The 6,903-nt window shown below is 33.7% G+C and overlaps 1 non-coding gene across 1 annotated transcript; it reads left to right on the top strand.

Moving 5' to 3' along the window:
* The first annotated feature begins 4,866 nt into the window (after positions 1–4,866).
* On the top strand, positions 4,867–4,973 carry LOC132003031 (U6 spliceosomal RNA). The gene has a single exon (XR_009400109.1). It is a non-coding gene; the product is annotated as a U6 spliceosomal RNA (small nuclear RNA).
* Positions 4,974–6,903: the final 1,930 nt, after the last annotated feature.

Genomic DNA, 6,903 nt, shown 5'->3' with positions numbered 1-6,903 from the left:
AAGTGATACATTGTAGGAATAGTGTCAAATAAATCCTGTTGCTATTGTGGAATCTGGGATTTGTCTCCATAGACACTGAGCCGAGCTAACCTGGGTTTCATAGCCTAACATTGACTCTGACGACTGAAAACCCAAGCAGTCTTTACTTAAAATGAAGTGACTATAAGTTAAGCAAACATTGCATACATATATATTAGATAAGTAACTTACAAAATTTTCTCTACAGCAACAGATAGAAGAGAGATAAAATTTATAGAGTTTCCTAAAACAGTAAAGATGACTACTTTCTCAAATATTAGTGTTTACAGGTTAATAATTTTGATGCCTCTACTAACACACACTTATGACACTGAATTGGAATGCAAAGAATGTGATATAATGAATGACGGCATATTTATTAATCTAGAGTAAAATCAGACACTAACATAATAAGCATCTCTACTGACTTTAAGGTAGTAAAAATTCTCCAACAGTATTTCTGTCTACATTAAAAAATAAAAGAACAAAATGTTTTTTAAAGTGAAGTGATTGCATCAATTACACAGTTACACAGAAAGTTCTATATCAAGATGATTTTATTTTTCCTTGATTTTATTTGAGTAGTATAAATATAGCTTTCCAGTGGGGGTTGTTGTGAAGGTCCTAGGTGCAGATTCTTGTGTTCTGGGAAGAAAGACATTTTTACTAAATTGTGAATCTGCCTTGCTTACTGTTTCACTGAGCCATTGACCAACTCATTTATTCCTGGAAAGTGGCAGATAGGCTAGATTTTACATGGCATTGATAACGTTTTATTTCATCAATGGTTGGTTGACCTTAACTCATTATTTTCCTTAGAATTTCAGTAAAGTAAATCTTAATCAACTAGTGGTATAGCAGAATCATTACCCAGTTGCTAATTAAATACATGTATGCTACTGTAACAATTATATTCAATTTCAAGTAAATTGGGATAACGATGTTTATAAAAAGCCTCACGAGATATTCAACACATAATAAATTTTCACTAATGTTAAGTTACATGCAACATGATAATTATAAGTAATTCTTAAAAAATAATTCTAATTAAGGTTTATTATAAAGATTTATGAAGCCAAAAAATATATTTTACACATACTTGTAGTTGTAGCACCCATCCCTAATTTCCCCCAGTATATCAATTTGATTAGTTCTGATTTGGCCTTCATTTGTCAGGACTACTAATGCAACGCAAGGACTCTAATCATTTTGAATGTCTATGCAAAGATTAGATAAATTCTCTTAGCAAGCTCTTGTTCCAGCTAGCCCAGGTATTGTTTCCCGTTTTTTGCCAATAAACAATGTGTTGTGTTGGTGGCACACAAACACCATCTAAGAGAGCATTACTTGAAAGAAAGATAGAAAGAAAGGGAAAGAGAAAGACCCTTTGAAGTTTGCTTACTTTTAAATAGGAATAATGGTAATTATTGATATGTATGTCAGAGTTTCAGACAAGACTTGAAACAGAAGTAATCAAATGTGACAATATAAATGAAAATCTGTTGTCTCATTATATTCAGCTTTTGTAGCAGAAGAACATATTGGGAAATTGTGTGTTGTAGAAATGGAGGACATATTTAGAGATGAATTTCAGCTAAAGAACCAAAAATCATCTGTTGCTTTGTTTAAAGCTGTATTGCAAAATCCAACAGACTTACGGAATGAGCACAATTTTTTTTTTTTCAGAATGAACTCATTTTTAAAATGGAATAAAAATAAATAGCTAATATTTTGCAAAAGAAGAAGTATGTTAAACTATGGACTGATACTGACATCAATTAAATTATTAAAAGCTGAAAAAACACTCTAAAGATACAAACAATAAAAATTTGTTACTAAATTCTGCATTCAATTTTATATATTGATGACACAAAGATTGCTTGTGGACATCTTTTAATGAGGCTGCTTGAATTCCTCCCCAAATATAAAGCCATTGAACTACTTCCTGAGTTCTCTTTTGACAATGATGGCAAAATGACACATAAAGTTATCCCATTTTTGTGACAAACCTTTCAGTTATTGAATGTATGATCATATTAACTTCCTCCTTTAAACAAACAAAAAATCCCGTATAATTACAGAATTAGCTACGGCAATAATTGCTGGTTGTGTTTTGTGTTGCCAATTTATTTACTTTTGTAAAAATCATATAACATTTTGACATTTCAAAACATCATTATATTTGTACTGTAACAAACGCCAGTGATAATTATCTACCATGTGTTCTCTCACGCCACAGAATTGGACATCTTCCAGTCACATTCTCCACGGTTCTAATTGGTTATTAACCCTATTCTAAAATGTAAGAGAAAAAGATGATCATCTTGAAACTAATCCCCTCCAGGCAAAAAGAAAAAAAAAAAAACAAAAACCTAAAGTTAATAAGATAGCCCTAAGTAGAGAATTTCCTTCTTTCTCTGAGATGGTAATTAAGGACATATATATGAGTTACCATATAGTTATATCTGGAGTGTAAAACCAAAAGTGGTATTTTCACCTTATTGACTTTTTTTTTGAAATACAGAAAAATATATATCTAACTGCTTTCTGCCATTATCAAAATGGATATACTATAGGCAAAGATATATTTAAACATGTATTTAAATAAACTCCATGGGATACACAGTAATTTTCTTTTCATTTTAAATGAGAGAAAAATGAGGTTCAGAGATCAAGAATTATTCCAAAATTCACATATTCAGTAAGTGTAAAGCTTATATCCAGTATATTGTGAAGTAGAAGAATGTTGCTTGGGTATGAGGCTTTGGTCAGAGAGTAAAATTCCACATTTTAAATTTTGCAAATGGAGCAGGCTAACATCCTGGCAATCTTGGTGACGATATTGCTCAAGTAGGGTGAAGAGGAGAAGATCTGTAGGTTATTGGGATGGAAATTATTTAAAAATATAGGACAAGTGGGGCACCTGAGTGGCTCAGGTTAAAGCCTCTGCCTTCCACTCAGGTCATGATGCCAGGACCCTGAGATCGAGTCCCATATCAGGCTTTCTGCTCAGTGGGGGACCTGATTCCCCTTCTCTCTCTGCCTGCCTCTCTGCCTACTTGGGATCTCTGTCTGTCAGATAAATAAATAAAATCTTAAAATATATATATAGGACAAGTGAAAAGTAAGATGTGTTTAATTAAAAAGTGAATTTAACATTATCCAAGATGCTAGAAAGACCATTTGAACTGTATAGAAAGTCCCAAAGTTACTGATCACTTGATAATGATTTGACAGATATGACTGGTTTTAAGGATAAGTATTTTTCTGGGGGCTAAGTATGGACAAAGGATAGGGCTAAGAAACAGTGGCCCTGATAAAAAATAAAAATGGATGAATTCACATGACCTGGATGGGATAAATGTAGGAGTTTAAGAAGCATCAAGCCTAAGGTAAATTATAAAGAAAGCAGAACAAAAGATAAAGTAAGATAATACATGAGTAGGAAGCATTTTGGAGTACTGCAATTTGAGATTTAACTGTTTGGAACATGTTTATCAAAGAAACAGCTGAATATTACTTACTGTATTGTTTTAATATGCATATTCCACTTTGAGACACAAAGGGATTTCATTCAGGAAGACATACTATGTATAATGTGAAAATCAATAACCTTTCATTATATAAAGTAACACATGATTAACTAGGCCTATAAAAATAGTTTTCAATCTATTATTAAGAATATTCTATTTTAGGGACGCCTGGGTGGCTCAGTTGGTTAAGCAGCTGCCTTCGGCTCAGGTCAGGATCCCAGCGTCCTGGGATCGAGTCCCACATCGGGCTCCTTGCTCCGCAGGGAGCCTGCTTCTCCCTCTGACTCTGCCTTCCACTCTGTCTGCCTATGCTCACTCTTGCTCACTCTCTCTCTGATAAATAAATAAATAATATCTTTAAAAAAAAAAAGAAGAATATTCTATTTTAACTGTTACTTTCAAAAGATATACATGATTAGAAAGTGTTAGAATAAAAAATATTTTTCACTACTTTTTCAAAATAGAATTTTCATTTTTATAATCCTTGAGTTTATTATCAGATATATACTTAAGAAATTTATCAGGAAAACAAGGGGAACCTGGGTGGCTCAGTTGGTTAACCATCTGCCTTTGGTTCCTCTGGGCATGATCTCAGGTCCTGGGCTGGAGCCCAGCATCAGGCTTCCTTCCTGCTCAGTGAGAATTCTGCTTCTCCCTCTCCCTCTGCCTCTTCCCCTGTCCCTCCCCACGCCCCCCCTGCCCCAACCCCCACCCCCACTTGTGTGCACTCTCTCTCTGTCAATTAAATAAATAAAATCCTTTTTAAAAAAAGAAAACAAGAATCCTTAAATATCATATAAGCTAAAAAAGGATATTCAGAGAATGGGTTCTTATATAGCACACCGTTCATGTAATTCAAGTAACTGCTGTAGCCATGATCCCAGCAAATGTTGTTATAACAGTTGGATACACAAAATTTAAACATACAAATTTTAAGAAATTAAATATAATGAATTTAAATCTGCACATAAATGCATATGTAATACCTTTCCTTTGAGGTCTAACTGGCTTTACATAATATCACATAATGACATCAATCAAAGCCTCAAACCCCAGTTGACTGAGAAAGTATAATTCTGCTAAGTTGGTGCTTTGCATCACTTTTAGATCTCAGGCTTGAGTACAAATATATCTTATCTTAGAATTATAAGAATGAGTGAAGAATTTTGGCAATTTGAAATTTAGAGTGAAGCAGAGAGCAGGAACATGCGGCACAAATTCTTCTGACTATTAATTTCCAATAGAATGCCATCATTCTATTTGGTGGATTTCCTGATGCTATAACATGGATACTACTGTGAGAAAAACTACTCAAGTGCTCACTTTGGCAGCACATTCACAAAAATTAGAACAGTAGAGAGAAGCTTGGCATGGCCCCTGTGCAAGAATATCATATGAATTTATGAAGTAATCCATATTGTTAATTGTTTATTAAGTTGAGTTTTTGTTATGATATTAAACAATTTTTGGAAATAGTGGTGATGGTTGCTCAACATTTAAATGTAATGAATAGCATGGAATTTACACTTAAAAACTTAAAATAGCAAATATGTATGTGCAAATAAGCTTATTAAAGCAAAATATAGTTAATCCAGAGAGATTCCATTATATTAAATCATTGTTCCCCATTCTCCTTACTCTTACAAAAGAAAATTAAAAACAAAAATGTGATATTATAATCATTCTTCTTTCCCATTTTAAAGCCTAATAACAAATATAACAGTGATTTGCACATGGAATATATTGAAAAATAATTAATTCATCTGTAATGAAAGCCATAGTAGGACATGGGGGGTAGGGAGTTAGCAAAAAGAGAAACACCATAGTCTGTAAATATTTGGGTACAGTCATGCAGGAAAGATAAGAGGGAGAAGTAAGTTCCTTTGGTGGATTTGATCCTGCCCATAATTAGGTATTAAACGTCTCCAGCTGCATGACCCGAGTGCCCATGGGATGATCCAGACACGGATCATTTATTTTCCTTGCAGTTTGTTCACTTTGTTCTTTTTCTTTCCTGTATTGCGTTTCCTCTACTAGCAGTTAGTGTTTCTCTTTCCTCCCCCCCCCCCCAAATCTCACAGGGTTATTCCTCAAAATACATTTCTTGTTTGTATTCAAACTGTTTTGCAGTTTAATCTGCTGGTACATTTGAAATTTCTTTCTTTTCTTTCTTTTTTTTTTTTTTCTTGATTTTATTTGTTTATTTGACAGAGAGAAATCCCAAGTAGGCAGAGCAGAGCAGTAGGCAGAGAGAGAGGTAGAAGCAGGCTCTCTGCAATGCAGGGCTCAATCCCAGGACCCTGAGATCATGTCCTGAGCTGAAGGCAGAGGCTTTAACCCAAGGAGCCACACAGCTTTTAATTTTTGTCTCACAAGTAATAATTCTAAGTCTGTCCTAAAGTCAAAACTATATTTAGGAAACACAAGGACTGTCTTTTAAACTGCTTCATAGAACATTATTGGCATGATTAGTAGAAGGTGCCAGATTAAGGTGATAATCACTTACTGCTCTCTTACCTAAACATGCAAACCTAAGTAAGGTTCATTTTGTATCTGCTGATTTACTTGAAACTACTACAATAGCTTAATATTATAGAATAATGTACATGGCAGCAATATGGCATTTGGAGTAAGAAAAATTAGGTTTAGTTCAGTGAACTAAACAGAAGATCTAACTTGACTTTTTAAAATACAGAGTCGGTTTGCTAATAATATCTTGTGCCTGACCTAACTACTTTTGTAACCATGTGAAATAACTGAAATAATATCTTTGAAATCATTTTGTGGAGGACTAGAGGAAGTAATTATTACAGTTATTATTTTGTGGGTTTTGTAGCTACGAAAAATGGATAGAATTTGGGGAGATTAAACACTTAACTGAACACATAAATAAACTTCATTACAATAAAATGTGATTCATAGTAAGAAATTGTCTTCAGAGTAGTACTTTTCTCCTCAACTACCTAACTTTCACTTGTCTTTTGTCATTTTCTTTTCCTGCTCTTACCCCTGAAAGAAAAAAAGAGATTTCGATTCATCTACTGATAACAGGGGCTGGTTGTGTCTAGTGAAATTCATTACTGCTTTGATTTTTACAAGATTCTTTAAACTCTGAGTTGTCGTCCTCTTGCCATGCCCATTTTTCCTGTCGTCTAGATCACTCTGATGTGTACTTTGATTTCATATTCATTTCTTTCCTGTCTCTTGTATACTAGATAATGACACGAATGTCCATCATGTTGAAGAAAGAAGGTTTTTTTGGTACCTTAAGATAAGTGAATTAAGAGTTTTGATGCTGCATACACAGGAAAAAAGTCCTATAGAGTGTAAAGTTAGTCTTAAGTTAAAAAAT

This window comes from Mustela nigripes, chromosome 15, assembly GCF_022355385.1.
Source record: "Mustela nigripes isolate SB6536 chromosome 15, MUSNIG.SB6536, whole genome shotgun sequence".
NCBI lineage: Eukaryota > Metazoa > Chordata > Mammalia > Carnivora > Mustelidae > Mustela > Mustela nigripes.
This window is presented reverse-complemented; position numbering and strand designations above follow the sequence as displayed.